The following is an 18,801-nucleotide window of genomic DNA, read 5'->3' as shown; positions in this document are numbered from 1 at the left end:
GATGTAGAACCCTTGGGGAACATTTTAGCCGAACTTTTCCCTAATATAAGTATGGGCAGAACGCAGTACTAATGGAACTGTGAATTCGGTTCTTGCAATATTAATTAAGCAAATAGACCATCAAGTCTTTTTCACGTAGGAGAATTGCAAGCATACGTCTTTGGTCTTTGGGGTTCAATTGAAGGAAGAAAAACATTGTTTCCTACAATATTATGGAAGCAGCAACGTGAATGTTAGTAGCAGCAACATGATTTCCTTTTTAAGGAAGAAAAATATATTGCATTTCAAGAACAATATTCGGGTTTTGCTCACTGCTTCAACCTCGTTGTTTCGCTTTGTTGTGTTGTTAAATCCGATTTTCTTCAAGTGAAGTAAGGTGGAAAAAGATCATTTCTTGGAATATAAGGTAAGAATTATTCTCTCCTAAGCATATTTAAATTCATCCCCGTTATAGCAAAAATTTGAGATGGGAACTACGGAAATTAATTGCGGGAAATCGGATAAATGGTTATTGTTATCATACGGACTGTTTGGTGGTTATTATAAATTATTTAGTGAGCTGGAATATCGTGAAACGTGTTGTAGTTATTGTTATCCTGCTTGTTGTTATACAATGTATATACAAAAATAAAGAAGTGTATACAAGTATCGATATAGGAATTGATGGAATAAACGCGAACTTACGAATAGAATTGTCAATTGATATAGTTGGAGTTGTGGGCTATTTTTCTTGTTGTAAATATATGATATAAAGCCGAGATTTGTGATAAAGGATGTCCTTATCATATTGAGAATATTTTTAAGGTTAAGAAGAAAACATACGAAAAGGTGCCATGGAGTATACGGATTGTAATTCGAACTTGTCGCTCGTTATAGAGTATCACGAAATCGTTATGGACATGCATGTTGTGTTTTTGGGATTTATTTGTTGTTGGGCTGATATACCAAATTGGAAGATGCTAATGATATAGAGGAGATGCTGCCCGTTCCGTTTTTGAATTAAGTCATCAATTAATATATATGGTATGTGAAAGCCTTCTTAAGTCACGTGTGTACTCTTACGATTATAGGTTTATCATATTAATTGTGGAAGTTCTTGGCTGGACTGAGCTCTTGAACGACGTAAGGTATGTAAAGCAACCTTCCTTCTTTTGGCATGCCTTAGTTTCACATAGGCTAGATTAGAGCTTTAAGGGAATTCCAAATTCGAGATCCGAGCATGTTATGATCCATATATATATTCTTTGACACTCTTATGTATGTTTTTATGAAATATGAACCATGATGTATTTGAAGTAATCGCTTTCCGAAATTCGCATAGAAAATGTTCACTTTAAGAAATTTTGTAATCTCTGAATGCCATATTTTTCGCATAGAGGCTCGGATCGCTCCAATAATTTTTATAGGAGTTTGCTTGATGTATAATGGGTATGTTTTTCATAGGCGGGCTCAGTTCGGGTCTATACTCGTCCGTGGGTCCCACGACGCCCTTTATGTAAATTCGACAACTTTGAATCAAAAAGTGATAATTATTACTCCGATTTCGAATATAACTATTTTACTTATCCTTCGGATTTATAATAATGATTTTATGCATATGATTCCTCACTACTCCGCTCGTGCCTACTATGATATCGTTCGCCGGTTCCCGGGCCGGTTCTGTTGTCGTGCGCTTTTTGATACATTCCGGTGTTATGCTGTGTTTATGGTTCACCGTGCTCCTCGCTCGAGGGCCGGGTTCCACTTATGTTTGGCGTTATGCTGTGTTTGGCGTTATGCTGTGTTGTGATGTGTGACGGGGATTCGGAGATTTGAAACTTTCTGGTGTTATGCTGTGTTGTGGCGCCATCGACAGGCGGGCGACCACATTTTCCAGTGCCCTATGCATAATTTATACTTTGGAAATAAACATTTTGATATGTATTATTTTCTATATATCTGATTCGATTATTATTCAGATTTATTTCTGTACCTTCTGTTTTGCATACTCAGTACATATTTCGTACTGACCCCCTTTCTTCGGGGGGCTGCGTTTCATGCCCGCAGGTACAGACGCACAGTTCGGTGATCCCCCAGTTTAGGATATCCCCTTCAGCTGTTTGGAGTGCTCTTCTCATTTCAGAGCATACACTTTTGGTATATACTTTTGTTCGCTATGCATGTATACATTTGTTCCGGGGTACGGCGGGGCCCTGTCCCGCCATATGATTCGTTTGGTCTGTTTAGAGGTCTGTAGACTTATTTGTGGGTGTGTGTGCCTACTTCTGTACAGTTGTGTCCATATGATCTCTTTCGTTATGGCAGCCTTGTCGGCTCGCACATGTATATGTTGTTTTGTTGGCCCTATGTGGCCTTTGTTGGTATTTGCTGTGTACAGGGTTATTTTGGATAGTCCGAAAAACAAAGGAAACTCTGCCGAAATTTTCTTTGAAAATCTTATAAATTTGAAACACCGCCTTGTCGGCTTCTGTTATATACCTGGATGGGTTTGATATAATCTGAGGCAGTGTTTGATATTTGTGTCGGTATAAGTTATCTGTTTGCCACTCGGATTTGTGATTGTGTTCGGGTGCCCAATTCGGGCACTAGTCACGGCCCACGGGGTTGGGTCGTGACAGAAGTGGTATCAGAGCGGTTTGTCCTCGGAAGGTCTACAGACCGTGTCTAGTAGAGTCTTGTTTATCGGTGTGTTGTGCACCACATCTATAAACAGGAAGCTACAGGACATTTAGGGTGTTTCCTTTCTTGAAATCTTAGATCGTGCGATAGAGCTGTGCTATTAGGATGACTCTGTTCTGATCAGTTGTTGTGTTTTTTTCAGTGATGCCTCCGAAAAAGGCAACGGCTGCCCAGAAGAAAAAGGCGGTGGTAGGAGAGACTAGCCGGGCTCGGAAGGGTACTCTGACCCTTGCTCAGATGATGCGTGATATTACGTCCCGGCCAGCCGACTCTGCTACGTCTTCATCGTCAGAGGAGTCTGGAGCAGCTTCTCCATTAGCTCCAGGGGCTTCAGCTCCCGCGCCTCCAGTTCCTCAGCCAGGGGCGGAGGATAGGACGTTGAGGGAGGCGGTACAGTTATTGACTACTTTGGTAGCGGGACAGGCTCGCAGACGCGGGCCGAGAGCTGATGATGATGATGACAGGCGAGATAGCCTGAGAGTTCGTGACTTTCTGACTTGCGGTCCCCCAGAGTTTTTCGGGTCTAAGCCCGACGAGGACCCCCATGACTTTATTCGGGGGATGCGGCGCTCACTAGATTTGGTCAGGGCTTCAGAGACTGAGTCTGTTGAGTTGGCTTCGCATAGACTACGGGATGTCGCTGCTCACTGGTATGAGTCCTGGGAGCTATCTAGGGGTGAGGGTGCTTCCCCAGCTACTTGGGACGAGTTCGTGGCTGCTTTTACCCGCCACTTTTTGCCCCCAGAGTTACGGCGGGCGCGGGTTGACCGATTTTTACATCTGCAGCAGAGGGGTCGGAGTGTTCGTGAGTATAATATGGAGTTTGATTCTCTGGCCCGGTATGCACCTGCCGTAGTTGCAGATATGTCCGATCGGATGCACAGATATGTTATGGGGTTGGATCGTTATTTGGTCGACGGTTGTATGGCGGTGTCATTACAGACTGATATGGACATCGCCCGGCTACAGGCCTATGCTCAGGGTATGGAGGACCGGCACAGAGAGGATCAGTCGGGCAGAGATCGTGATAGGAGACCGCCCAAGCGGGCCAGGTCCGCTGGGTATTCTGGGGAGCCTCAAGGCGGGCAGCCTCAACAGTATGTTAGACAGTCTTCTCAGCCGGCGCAGAGTGCACTCCCGCAGTCTATCGGGGAAGGATTTGACAGTGTCAGATACTCAGAAGCAGGACAGGGTTCCAGAGCATCAGGTTCCCAGAGATTCAGAGGTCCCAGCCAGTCCAGACCACCCAGGCCCCGTTGTTCTTATTGCGGGAAATCGCACCCAGGGGAGTGTTATCGAGCTACAGGAGCCTGTTTTTCTTGCGGCCGTCAGGGCCATATGATGCGTGATTGTCCGATGGCGAGTGGTTCTAGTAGTACAGTTCAGCCGGCGGGATCGGCTGCGGGTTCATTTTCTACTCCCTCAGTTGTGCGCCCTGCAGGGCGGGGTATGCCAGCACCGGCGGGTCGCGGTCGAGGCCGTGGTGGTATTTCAGGTTCTAGCGGTCCTTCGAACCGCATATATGCGTTGGCCAGCCGACAGGACCAGGAGGCGCCACCAGGTGTGTTTACAGGTGATTTGAATTTCTAAATTCGTTACATTGATTAGTAAGAAATTGATATATGCTACTCAAAAGGAAACTCCCCCGAATTGTTTGTGAGACCCTATAAGGCTAATCTAACATTCGAGGACGAATGTTCTAAAGGGGGGGAGGATGTTACATCCCGTGTTTTCATGCGTTGGAAAGTGTGTAAGTTAAATGACATTAGTAACGGAAACGAGGTTATCCCCCAAGCTTATAAGTGGTTAGGGTGATGATACAAATGTGTCGTAAGGGATTAGAAGTTAAACAATTGAAGAAAATAAGTTTTTGCTGAGGTTCGAAATTTATCTGAATGGAATACGGTCCAAGCTATAATATCCGTATTTTTGGACTAGGAAATTAAAACGTCCAGCATGAGCAAATTTACCCGAACCCGAAGGATTTGGTCATATTCAAGCATGAAAATCAAGAACTCGGTGTATATAAAGAATGAAATTCCGAAATAATTTAGCATTTAACAATTGTGGTGACGGTGATTGGAAATAATATTTTATGTGTGCTAAAAGAGGCTACGGAGTAGTAGCATATTTCATGATTTATGATGATGAGTATATGAAGTGTATTAAAAATGATTGCTATTTAAGTGAATTGGATAAAAAAATTAATTATGTGACTAATTGGTTAATCATTAGATGTTTAGTGGGAGGATAATATACATTAAATAGTGGATAAGTATTAAAGATAGTGTGTCCACGTGTGTACTCAGCACAAAGATGATCAAGTGACTAATACATTCCTATTAGTGACACATATGGAATAGTCAAATAAATTTAACATTTTATAAAAGTGGCGGGACCCATGGTCTATTAGATGTAGAACCCTTGGGGAACATTTTAGCCGAACTTTTCCCTAATATAAGTATGGGCAGAACGCAGTACTAATGGAACTGTGAATTCGGTTCTTGCAATATTAATTAAGCAAATAGACCATCAAGTCTTTTTCACGTAGGAGAATTGCAAGCATACGTCTTTGGTCTTTGGGGTTCAATTGAAGGAAGAAAAACATTGTTTCCTACAATATTATGGAAGCAGCAACGTGAATGTTAGTAGCAGCAACATGATTTCCTTTTTAAGGAAGAAAAATATATTGCATTTCAAGAACAATATTCGGGTTTTGCTCACTGCTTCAACCTCGTTGTTTCGCTTTGTTGTGTTGTTAAATCCGATTTTCTTCAAGTGAAGTAAGGTGGAAAAAGATCATTTCTTGGAATATAAGGTAAGAATTATTCTCTCCTAAGCATATTTAAATTCATCCCCGTTATAGCAAAAATTTGAGATGGGAACTACGGAAATTAATTGCGGGAAATCGGATAAATGGTTATTGTTATCATACGGACTGTTTGGTGGTTATTATAAATTATTTAGTGAGCTGGAATATCGTGAAACGTGTTGTAGTTATTGTTATCCTGCTTGTTGTTATACAATGTATATACAAAAATAAAGAAGTGTATACAAGTATCGATATAGGAATTGATGGAATAAACGCGAACTTACGAATAGAATTGTCAATTGATATAGTTGGAGTTGTGGGCTATTTTTCTTGTTGTAAATATATGATATAAAGCCGAGATTTGTGATAAAGGATGTCCTTATCATATTGAGAATATTTTTAAGGTTAAGAAGAAAACATACGAAAAGGTGCCATGGAGTATACGGATTGTAATTCGAACTTGTCGCTCGTTATAGAGTATCACGAAATCGTTATGGACATGCATGTTGTGTTTTTGGGATTTATTTGTTGTTGGGCTGATATACCAAATTGGAAGATGCTAATGATATAGAGGAGATGCTGCCCGTTCCGTTTTTGAATTAAGTCATCAATTAATATATATGGTATGTGAAAGCCTTCTTAAGTCACGTGTGTACTCTTACGATTATAGGTTTATCATATTAATTGTGGAAGTTCTTGGCTGGACTGAGTTCTTGAACGACGTAAGGTATGTAAAGCAACCTTCCTTCTTTTGGCATGCCTTAGTTTCACATAGGCTAGATTAGAGCTTTAAGGGAATTCCAAATTCGAGATCCGAGCATGTTATGATCCATATATATATTCTTTGACACTCTTATGTATGTTTTTATGAAATATGAACCATGATGTATTTGAAGTAATCGCTTTCCGAAATTCGCATAGAAAATGTTCACTTTAAGAAATTTTGTAATCTCTGAATGCCATATTTTTCGCATAGAGGCTCGGATCGCTCCAATAATTTTTATAGGAGTTTGCTTGATGTATAATGGGTATGTTTTTCATAGGCGGGCTCAGTTCGGGTCTATACTCGTCCGTGGGTCCCACGACGCCCTTTATGTAAATTCGACAACTTTGAATCAAAAAGTGATAATTATTACTCCGATTTCGAATATGACTATTTTACTTATCCTTCGGATTTATAATAATGATTTTATGCATATGATTCCTCACTACTCCGCTCGTGCCTACTATGATATCGTTCGCCGGTTCCCGGGCCGGTTCTGTTGTCGTGCGCTTTTTGATACATTCCGGTGTTATGCTGTGTTTATGGTTCACCGTGCTCCTCGCTCGAGGGCCGGGTTCCACTTATGTTTGGCGTTATGCTGTGTTTGGCGTTATGCTGTGTTGTGATGTGTGACGGGGATTCGGAGATTTGAAACTTTCTGGTGTTATGCTGTGTTGTGGCGCCATCGACAGGCGGGCGACCACATTTTCCAGTGCCCTATGCATAATTTATACTTTGGAAATAAACATTTTGATATGTATTATTTTCTATATATCTGATTCGATTATTATTCAGATTTATTTCTGTACCTTCTGTTTTGCATACTCAGTACATATTTCGTACTGACCCCCTTTCTTCGGGGGGCTGCGTTTCATGCCCGCAGGTACAGACGCACAGTTCGGTGATCCCCCAGTTTAGGATATCCCCTTCAGCTGTTTGGAGTGCTCTTCTCATTTCAGAGCATACACTTTTGGTATATACTTTTGTTCGCTATGCATGTATACATTTGTTCCGGGGTACGGCGGGGCCCTGTCCCGCCATATGATTCGTTTGGTCTGTTTAGAGGTCTGTAGACTTATTTGTGGGTGTGTGTGCCTACTTCTGTACAGTTGTGTCCATATGATCTCTTTCGTTATGGCAGCCTTGTCGGCTCGCACATGTATATGTTGTTTTGTTGGCCCTATGTGGCCTTTGTTGGTATTTGCTGTGTACAGGGTTATTTTGGATAGTCCGAAAAACAAAGGAAACTCTGCCGAAATTTTCTTTGAAAATCTTATAAATTTGAAACACCGCCTTGTCGGCTTCTGTTATATACCTGGATGGGTTTGATATAATCTGAGGCAGTGTTTGATATTTGTGTCGGTATAAGTTATCTGTTTGCCACTCGGATTTGTGATTGTGTTCGGGTGCCCAATTCGGGCACTAGTCACGGCCCACGGGGTTGGGTCGTGACAGAAGTGGTATCAGAGCGGTTTGTCCTCGGAAGGTCTACAGACCGTGTCTAGTAGAGTCTTGTTTATCGGTGTGTTGTGCACCACATCTATAAACAGGAAGCTACAGGACATTTAGGGTGTTTCCTTTCTTGAAATCTTAGATCGTGCGATAGAGCTGTGCTATTAGGATGACTCTGTTCTGATCAGTTGTTGTGTTTTTTTCAGTGATGCCTCCGAAAAAGGCAACGGCTGCCCAGAAGAAAAAGGCGGTGGTAGGAGAGACTAGCCGGGCTCGGAAGGGTACTCTGACCCTTGCTCAGATGATGCGTGATATTACGTCCCGGCCAGCCGACTCTGCTACGTCTTCATCGTCAGAGGAGTCTGGAGCAGCTTCTCCATTAGCTCCAGGGGCTTCAGCTCCCGCGCCTCCAGTTCCTCAGCCAGGGGCGGAGGATAGGACGTTGAGGGAGGCGGTACAGTTATTGACTACTTTGGTAGCGGGACAGGCTCGCAGACGCGGGCCGAGAGCTGATGATGATGATGACAGGCGAGATAGCCTGAGAGTTCGTGACTTTCTGACTTGCGGTCCCCCAGAGTTTTTCGGGTCTAAGCCCGACGAGGACCCCCATGACTTTATTCGGGGGATGCGGCGCTCACTAGATTTGGTCAGGGCTTCAGAGACTGAGTCTGTTGAGTTGGCTTCGCATAGACTACGGGATGTCGCTGCTCACTGGTATGAGTCCTGGGAGCTATCTAGGGGTGAGGGTGCTTCCCCAGCTACTTGGGACGAGTTCGTGGCTGCTTTTACCCGCCACTTTTTGCCCCCAGAGTTACGGCGGGCGCGGGTTGACCGATTTTTACATCTGCAGCAGAGGGGTCGGAGTGTTCGTGAGTATAATATGGAGTTTGATTCTCTGGCCCGGTATGCACCTGCCGTAGTTGCAGATATGTCCGATCGGATGCACAGATATGTTATGGGGTTGGATCGTTATTTGGTCGACGGTTGTATGGCGGTGTCATTACAGACTGATATGGACATCGCCCGGCTACAGGCCTATGCTCAGGGTATGGAGGACCGGCACAGAGAGGATCAGTCGGGCAGAGATCGTGATAGGAGACCGCCCAAGCGGGCCAGGTCCGCTGGGTATTCTGGGGAGCCTCAAGGCGGGCAGCCTCAACAGTATGTTAGACAGTCTTCTCAGCCGGCGCAGAGTGCACTCCCGCAGTCTATCGGGGAAGGATTTGACAGTGTCAGATACTCAGAAGCAGGACAGGGTTCCAGAGCATCAGGTTCCCAGAGATTCAGAGGTCCCAGCCAGTCCAGACCACCCAGGCCCCGTTGTTCTTATTGCGGGAAATCGCACCCAGGGGAGTGTTATCGAGCTACAGGAGCCTGTTTTTCTTGCGGCCGTCAGGGCCATATGATGCGTGATTGTCCGATGGCGAGTGGTTCTAGTAGTACAGTTCAGCCGGCGGGATCGGCTGCGGGTTCATTTTCTACTCCCTCAGTTGTGCGCCCTGCAGGGCGGGGTATGCCAGCACCGGCGGGTCGCGGTCGAGGCCGTGGTGGTATTTCAGGTTCTAGCGGTCCTTCGAACCGCATATATGCGTTGGCCAGCCGACAGGACCAGGAGGCGCCACCAGGTGTGTTTACAGGTGATTTGAATTTCTAAATTCGTTACATTGATTAGTAAGAAATTGATATATGCTACTCAAAAGGAAACTCCCCCGAATTGTTTGTGAGACCCTATAAGGCTAATCTAACATTCGAGGACGAATGTTCTAAAGGGGGGGAGGATGTTACATCCCGTGTTTTCATGCGTTGGAAAGTGTGTAAGTTAAATGACATTAGTAACGGAAACGAGGTTATCCCCCAAGCTTATAAGTGGTTAGGGTGATGATACAAATGTGTCGTAAGGGATTAGAAGTTAAACAATTGAAGAAAATAAGTTTTTGCTGAGGTTCGAAATTTATCTGAATGGAATACGGTCCAAGCTATAATATCCGTATTTTTGGACTAGGAAATTAAAACGTCCAGCATGAGCAAATTTACCCGAACCCGAAGGATTTGGTCATATTCAAGCATGAAAATCAAGAACTCGGTGTATATAAAGAATGAAATTCCGAAATAATTTAGCATTTAACAATTGTGGTGACGGTGATTGGAAATAATATTTTATGTGTGCTAAAAGAGGCTACGGAGTAGTAGCATATTTCATGATTTATGATGATGAGTATATGAAGTGTATTAAAAATGATTGCTATTTAAGTGAATTGGATAAAAAAATTAATTATGTGACTAATTGGTTAATCATTAGATGTTTAGTGGGAGGATAATATACATTAAATAGTGGATAAGTATTAAAGATAGTGTGTCCACGTGTGTACTCAGCACAAAGATGATCAAGTGACTAATACATTCCTATTAGTGACACATATGGAATAGTCAAATAAATTTAACATTTTATAAAAGTGGCGGGACCCATGGTCTATTAGATGTAGAACCCTTGGGGAACATTTTAGCCGAACTTTTCCCTAATATAAGTATGGGCAGAACGCAGTACTAATGGAACTGTGAATTCGGTTCTTGCAATATTAATTAAGCAAATAGACCATCAAGTCTTTTTCACGTAGGAGAATTGCAAGCATACGTCTTTGGTCTTTGGGGTTCAATTGAAGGAAGAAAAACATTGTTTCCTACAATATTATGGAAGCAGCAACGTGAATGTTAGTAGCAGCAACATGATTTCCTTTTTAAGGAAGAAAAATATATTGCATTTCAAGAACAATATTCGGGTTTTGCTCACTGCTTCAACCTCGTTGTTTCGCTTTGTTGTGTTGTTAAATCCGATTTTCTTCAAGTGAAGTAAGGTGGAAAAAGATCATTTCTTGGAATATAAGGTAAGAATTATTCTCTCCTAAGCATATTTAAATTCATCCCCGTTATAGCAAAAATTTGAGATGGGAACTACGGAAATTAATTGCGGGAAATCGGATAAATGGTTATTGTTATCATACGGACTGTTTGGTGGTTATTATAAATTATTTAGTGAGCTGGAATATCGTGAAACGTGTTGTAGTTATTGTTATCCTGCTTGTTGTTATACAATGTATATACAAAAATAAAGAAGTGTATACAAGTATCGATATAGGAATTGATGGAATAAACGCGAACTTACGAATAGAATTGTCAATTGATATAGTTGGAGTTGTGGGCTATTTTTCTTGTTGTAAATATATGATATAAAGCCGAGATTTGTGATAAAGGATGTCCTTATCATATTGAGAATATTTTTAAGGTTAAGAAGAAAACATACGAAAAGGTGCCATGGAGTATACGGATTGTAATTCGAACTTGTCGCTCGTTATAGAGTATCACGAAATCGTTATGGACATGCATGTTGTGTTTTTGGGATTTATTTGTTGTTGGGCTGATATACCAAATTGGAAGATGCTAATGATATAGAGGAGATGCTGCCCGTTCCGTTTTTGAATTAAGTCATCAATTAATATATATGGTATGTGAAAGCCTTCTTAAGTCACGTGTGTACTCTTACGATTATAGGTTTATCATATTAATTGTGGAAGTTCTTGGCTGGACTGAGCTCTTGAACGACGTAAGGTATGTAAAGCAACCTTCCTTCTTTTGGCATGCCTTAGTTTCACATAGGCTAGATTAGAGCTTTAAGGGAATTCCAAATTCGAGATCCGAGCATGTTATGATCCATATATATATTCTTTGACACTCTTATGTATGTTTTTATGAAATATGAACCATGATGTATTTGAAGTAATCGCTTTCCGAAATTCGCATAGAAAATGTTCACTTTAAGAAATTTTGTAATCTCTGAATGCCATATTTTTCGCATAGAGGCTCGGATCGCTCCAATAATTTTTATAGGAGTTTGCTTGATGTATAATGGGTATGTTTTTCATAGGCGGGCTCAGTTCGGGTCTATACTCGTCCGTGGGTCCCACGACGCCCTTTATGTAAATTCGACAACTTTGAATCAAAAAGTGATAATTATTACTCCGATTTCGAATATGACTATTTTACTTATCCTTCGGATTTATAATAATGATTTTATGCATATGATTCCTCACTACTCCGCTCGTGCCTACTATGATATCGTTCGCCGGTTCCCGGGCCGGTTCTGTTGTCGTGCGCTTTTTGATACATTCCGGTGTTATGCTGTGTTTATGGTTCACCGTGCTCCTCGCTCGAGGGCCGGGTTCCACTTATGTTTGGCGTTATGCTGTGTTTGGCGTTATGCTGTGTTGTGATGTGTGACGGGGATTCGGAGATTTGAAACTTTCTGGTGTTATGCTGTGTTGTGGCGCCATCGACAGGCGGGCGACCACATTTTCCAGTGCCCTATGCATAATTTATACTTTGGAAATAAACATTTTGATATGTATTATTTTCTATATATCTGATTCGATTATTATTCAGATTTATTTCTGTACCTTCTGTTTTGCATACTCAGTACATATTTCGTACTGACCCCCTTTCTTCGGGGGGCTGCGTTTCATGCCCGCAGGTACAGACGCACAGTTCGGTGATCCCCCAGTTTAGGATATCCCCTTCAGCTGTTTGGAGTGCTCTTCTCATTTCAGAGCATACACTTTTGGTATATACTTTTGTTCGCTATGCATGTATACATTTGTTCCGGGGTACGGCGGGGCCCTGTCCCGCCATATGATTCGTTTGGTCTGTTTAGAGGTCTGTAGACTTATTTGTGGGTGTGTGTGCCTACTTCTGTACAGTTGTGTCCATATGATCTCTTTCGTTATGGCAGCCTTGTCGGCTCGCACATGTATATGTTGTTTTGTTGGCCCTATGTGGCCTTTGTTGGTATTTGCTGTGTACAGGGTTATTTTGGATAGTCCGAAAAACAAAGGAAACTCTGCCGAAATTTTCTTTGAAAATCTTATAAATTTGAAACACCGCCTTGTCGGCTTCTGTTATATACCTGGATGGGTTTGATATAATCTGAGGCAGTGTTTGATATTTGTGTCGGTATAAGTTATCTGTTTGCCACTCGGATTTGTGATTGTGTTCGGGTGCCCAATTCGGGCACTAGTCACGGCCCACGGGGTTGGGTCGTGACAATTTGACACGTGGCATGGACCTTGGGCTAATAGAGTGGGTTTATCATGTGAAGTCCGACAAGATAGACTAGCCCAATTGAATTGGTCTTTCAATTAAATCCATACATGTTGGACTTTAAGCAATAAAGCCGATATGTTAGCTCATAATATTTGTTTGGACCAATACATCTTGAATTTAGAATATGATCCACAAATTAATTTATGGATTTAAGTCCGACTAAATTTCAGTGCCTACAAATGCCCCCTGCTTCAAGGCTTGTTGAGGTGCATGACTTGTCAGACCTTTAAAGACGAGACTTGAAGTATTCATGAAGCAAATGTTGTTTTTTTTAAACGTTGCATCCACAAGCTCAACTTGATGATGTGTCTAATAATCGACGATAATTCTGACAGACCCTCCCAACTATAAATGGAACCAGACTCAAGGTCTATGTACCAATCAAAAGCATAACCTTTAAGGGAACGAACAAACTGTTTGGCAAGGTAATCACCATATGTTCCAGCGTTGTTGCATGTTTCAATGAAGTGTGCCACATGTTGCTTCGGATTTCCCTTGCCATCAAACTGCTGAAATTTTGGGGGTTGATAACCGGCAGGCATCTTCAAGCTATCAATTCTTGCAGTGTACGGCTTCGCATATGTAAGGGATGATTTTGCGAAAACATCATATTTATCCTTGATGGTCCTCATGATGAACTCCTTTATTTGATTGATTGGAGTCATCCCTTCAGAGGAAACTTGGATTTCTGAAGCATGTTCCGCTTGTTTTGTAGGAGATTCAATCCTTTCTTGTGCTTGCGGACGTTTTCCAGGGGCATGACTCGAATCCCCCTCCATCACACTATCAAACCTGTCTGTCAACTTGACAATTCGATTATCTTGATCTTGCACATATTTGGTCAAGTCTCCAATTGCCTTTGTCAAGCTCGCGAGTTGTTCTTCAACAGTTGAAGCATTGGTCATCATCGCATGCATCACCATCATAGATGAAGAAGAATAACACAGATTTTCGCGAACATAGGATGCAGACATGTTATGCGGAGTAGATCCAGTGCTCAAGACATCATCGTCAGCTTGCCTGATGGATTTCTTGGGCTTAGATAAACTAAGTTGGGCAAGAACCCTCTCCGCCATTTTGGTGACATTATCCCCTTCTTCTGTGGTGTTTGCGGAAGACGAACCAAAAATGACAGCAGATTCAGGTTGTGCTTGCGGAACTTGTTGCCCTAGCAATTTGGCTTGGTTCCTTGCGGCAGGCCCGATGCTCCCCTCAGTAACATCTAGGATGTTTTCAACAGCAGCGGAGAATTTGGATCCGGTAATTTTTGCGGATGCGGAATTCGAGTTGACCTTCTTAGAAGCCATCTTAGTGTTTTTGAAGTTCGACTATTGGAGAGAAGAGATGAGAGGTAAAGATCCCCTCAGTAACATCTAGGATGTTTTCAACAGCAGCGGAGAATTTGGATCCGGTAATTTTTGCGGATGCGGAATTCGAGTTGACCTTCTTAGAAGCCATCTTAGTGTTTTTGAAGTTCGACTATTGGAGAGAAGAGATGAGAGGTAAAGATGGTCCCACTGGGCGTGCCAAATTTGTAACGACTATTCTTTTGTTCCTGAAAATAATAATCAAGACAAAAAAAATAGCGACAAAGAGTAATATTTGATTTCAATAATTTGTGCGGGGGTTACAATCTTTATGAAATCTTAAATAAAAAAAGATGTAATCCTCTGATTCTTCTCCTCATGATACGACCGTCAATCAAGGGCTTTGCTTGTTCTTGAATGGACAAATTACTTGTTGTTGAGACTTCACTACGATTGCGGAGCCGAGCTTTAATCATAAACGTAGGGGTATGGAAACTTGCGGCTCACTACTTGTAGCGAAGACTTCTTAGTATGCGGAAGACTTGCGGCTGAGAGCTTCTCTATGATTTTTCTTCCTTTTCTTTTTGGCTTTATGAAGACCCCTATTTATAGTTGCAGGGGAGAGCTAGGGTTTGTATATGATTGGTTAAACCATGTCATTTGAACACTTGGTGACATTTGATTGGTTCTTCTATTGACTTGACATGATGCGTCACTTATGCACGTGGCATGATTTTATTGGTCCTGGACTTGACTTGCCACGTCATTTGACACGTGGCATGGACCTTGGGCTAATAGAGTGGGCTTATCATGTGAAGTCCGACAAGATAGACTAGCCCAATTGAATTGGTCTTTCAATTAAATCCATACATGTTGGACTTTAAGCAATAAAGCCGATTATGTTAGCTCATAATATTTGTTTGGACCAATACATCTTGAATTTCGAATATGATCCACAAATTAATTTATGGATTTAAGTCCGACTAAATTTGAGTGCCTACAATTAGTTTTTACATTAATTTTTTTTCTTGGCGTTCCAATTATATTCGTTTTAAGCTTCTACGGAGTTTAACTGATTTTTTAAGAAAAAATTAAAAAATTGGATAATAAAATGGATGAACATCTTAAAAAAAAATTGATCTGCATATAATATAATTGATTTTAAAATTGATGAAAAAATAGAAAATGAGAAAAAGAAAGAAAGAGGAGAGAAAAATGACTGAAGAGGAAGAAAAAACTAGGAAGAAGAAAGGAAGAGAAGGAAGAGCATAAAGAGATGGGCCCACATTCTAATTGTGATAAAATTCTCTCACACACCAGGTCATACTTATGCCTCATTCATCGTAAAAATTTATTAATTTCTCAGTCCTTCCCAAATTATTTGTCATATCTCATTTTTCTATAGTCAAACTATTTGAATTTTTCACAATATAAGAAGAATTATAACTTGTAATATTTTTAGTAGTAATATTTTTAGTATAATTTTAATATCTAAATTATAATTTTAAAATATTAAGTTGATATAATCTAATTTAGAATGGAGGGAGTACAATTAGTTGTTTTATGTCACGGCAATCTGATCCGTATAATTAGTTGTTTTATGTCACGTCAATCAGATCCGTTTTGTCTTCATGATCATGTTATCTTTTACTTCTGAAATTTACCAACTTTTCGGGGGAAGAGGACCATAAATTGCATATTATTGCTAATTTAGTGCTCCTTATGTTTCAATTTATGTGAATCTATTACTATTTGAAAAGTTTTCAAGATGGTTCTTTGATCAAATTTTTCTTACATTTTTTTTAAATAATTTGAAGTAAAAATTATCATGACTTATAGTATTTTTTATATAAATTTATATAAATTTTACTTTTTACAAACTTGAAAAATTTATGTCAAAATTTAAGGTCAAAGCTATAAAATTTTGACCCTCGTACTCCAAAAAGATTCACATAAATTGAAACGGAGGGAGTATTATACCATCTCAAGACTAATTAAGTAGAAATCACTAATTTGAGTTAACAAATATAAGCTTTTGGTGTGATTTCAGCTTCTCTTCAACTTCCAAGCATATGCATAAACACACTTATCTCCAAATTGAGGAGGATCACATATACCTGAAAGATCTCACTAACTCTACAGTTTGGATGTTGACTGATTGGAGTTAAATATTCAGTTACTATAATTCTCTAGCAAATATATTACAATAGTACAGTCAGACCTCTCTAAAACAACATTATCATATAATAATATTTTTCTATAACAGCGAAATCATTTTTCTCAGAGTTTTTTATGCTATATTTTATCCCTGGCTAATCATCTTTATAGAAATAGAATATCTAAAATTAGCAATAACAAATTTAGAGATTTTGATCAAATTATTTGATACTTTAATACACTATTTATGACAAAAAATATTATATATGAATATATATATATATATTTCCATCATTAAAAGATTTTCAATTATTATATAAAGTGTGGTTCAGCTCAGAATTTGACAATTAAAAATAAAAAATTAAATTCTATGCATTTTTTGCGTAAAACAACGAAATATTATTTAAACATCAATGTTGTTATAGGTGTATAACAATCAATCGCTATAGGACCAAAAAAATCGAACCCCACGATGTTGTAGAAAAATTTGACTGTATTTAAAACATCAGAGGTTTTGCATCAATTAACTAGTTTAATTACCTAAGCATAAAAAAAGCATAAAGTAATTGAAATAAATTTGAACATGAGGAAGAGCTAGAGGTGGTGGCATATGGGTTGATTGAGTCAAATTTAAGCGGGTCAGAATGAATTATATAAGTTAATGGGTCATAACTCAATCCATACAAAATTTATCTGGGTCAATATGGACAAAATTCAACCTGTCCAATGTAACCCAAACATTCTCTCATAAGCTGACCAAATTATAATGCGTAGAGTACTGAGTTTAACTGGCCAAGTGAAATTTCTTTTTCATTTTTGGCATCTGTTGTAAGGGTGTCAATGGTGAGGTTCGGGTGGTTATTTATAAAATTTATATCATACCAATTTTTTCGTTATTTATTTTGTATAATCGAAATTAGACTTTTCGAAATCGTTCCATCATCTCGGTTTTTCTTCAATATTGGTACGGTTTGGTTAATTTTTTTCGGTATTTTATAAAGAAAACGTCATATAAAAGTCACAAGTAGAAGTTGTACACAATAGCATGCATACTTATATAAGACTTTGGCAAAAACTCTCTAGACATTTTATTGTTTAAAAAAAAAGACTCAAGAAAACATGAATCACAACAAGAATAGAGATTTATCCCACTATTTTATAGTAGTGCATGTAAGATAATATTAAATAAAGACAAAAAATTTAGATCACATGAGCTGAAAGTAATCAATCAAGATGAGACAAAAGAATTAAGTCTAATAAGATTCGGTACTCAATAAAAGAATTTAAATCTTATGAGAGGAAATATATCTAATACCTCGTAGCTTGCTACTAAAAATCGTTGGAATACCTTGTAATTTAGTGGTTACCACTCGAGGTGCTAGAACTAATTAGTTTCAATAGGGATAACATAGCAGATTACGAAATTGGGACTTTAGTGTTAATTATTGTTGGCGACTTGTAGTCATTTCCATCACCCCAGGCACAAGGCGAAATATTTAATATTTTATTAATTTTAAAGTTAATATATAAAATATATTTTACACATACAAATGTCTTCGATATGGTTCGGTATTTTTTCGGTTTATTTTATAAAATAAAAAACTTATCTAATTTTTCGGTACGCTTAAAAATTTATATAAAACCGTCGGTTGTATTAAAAAATCCTAATAATTAGTTCGATACGGTACTATTCAGTTCGATCGGTTAAGTCGGTTCTTACAAAAACCCTTGACCCCTAGGTAGGAAGAGCTAAAAAATGGGTTATTCGCAAGGCATGTGTAACACATTTTCCATCCCAAAATTAACAACATTAGAATGGAAGCATTTACATAAATGTTGAATTTAAAGGTGTTATACGTGCAAAGTAGAGAAACTAAGACGAAATTTTTTACAATGGTATAAGCCCAACCAACAATAGTTGTGTGAGGTTCCATTAACCTTTTGACACTTGGATAGTGGGACCAATTTGCACACTTCACTCATTACCCCAAGGCCCCAACACCAGCCACCTCTTTCAGCCACCTCTCTTCTCTTCATTTTCTTATTTTTCGGATCCCGAACCAATATCCAACTCTCAAATACAATTACAAATTGTAATTTTAGTCCCTTTCCGTAATTTACGGCACGAAAGCCTCATTTTATTTTATATGATTGTGTTAAAAAATAAAACAGAAACGGGAAAAAAAAAACTCTATTATTTCTTTTTTTTTTACTTTGCTGCATTTTATCCTTGTTCAAAGCTCAAAGGGTTGTACTTTTCAATTCCTTCATGTTCTTCAGATGAGAAAGTTACGGGATACAATTTTAGAAGTTCAAGGCTTTTTTCCATTTTACCCTTAGTATAATTTTGTCATTAATGAAGCTAATACATAAATATAGTATTAATTTAATGGAGAGAGATTATAACTTACATATAAATAAGGGTAAAGTTAGTAAAATAACCCTCCTAATTAATATATTGTAAAGGGTGTGTAAAACAA

The 18,801-nt window shown here is 39.5% G+C and overlaps 2 long non-coding RNA genes across 2 annotated transcripts; both read left to right on the top strand.

Annotated features, from left to right (window-relative positions):
- Nucleotides 1-2,563, top strand: LOC132632745 (uncharacterized). The gene is made up of 3 exons (XR_009579461.1): nt 1-406; nt 1,071-1,127; nt 2,047-2,563. It is a non-coding gene; the product is annotated as an uncharacterized LOC132632745 (long non-coding RNA).
- A 7,619-nt stretch (nt 2,564-10,182) lies between these two features.
- Nucleotides 10,183-12,745, top strand: LOC132632746 (uncharacterized). The gene is made up of 3 exons (XR_009579462.1): nt 10,183-10,588; nt 11,253-11,309; nt 12,229-12,745. It is a non-coding gene; the product is annotated as an uncharacterized LOC132632746 (long non-coding RNA).
- The last annotated feature ends 6,056 nt before the right edge of the window (nt 12,746-18,801 follow it).

The sequence above is a fragment of the Lycium barbarum genome, chromosome 3 (assembly GCF_019175385.1).
Source record: "Lycium barbarum isolate Lr01 chromosome 3, ASM1917538v2, whole genome shotgun sequence".
In the NCBI taxonomy this organism is placed as follows: domain Eukaryota; kingdom Viridiplantae; phylum Streptophyta; class Magnoliopsida; order Solanales; family Solanaceae; genus Lycium; species Lycium barbarum.
This window is presented reverse-complemented; position numbering and strand designations above follow the sequence as displayed.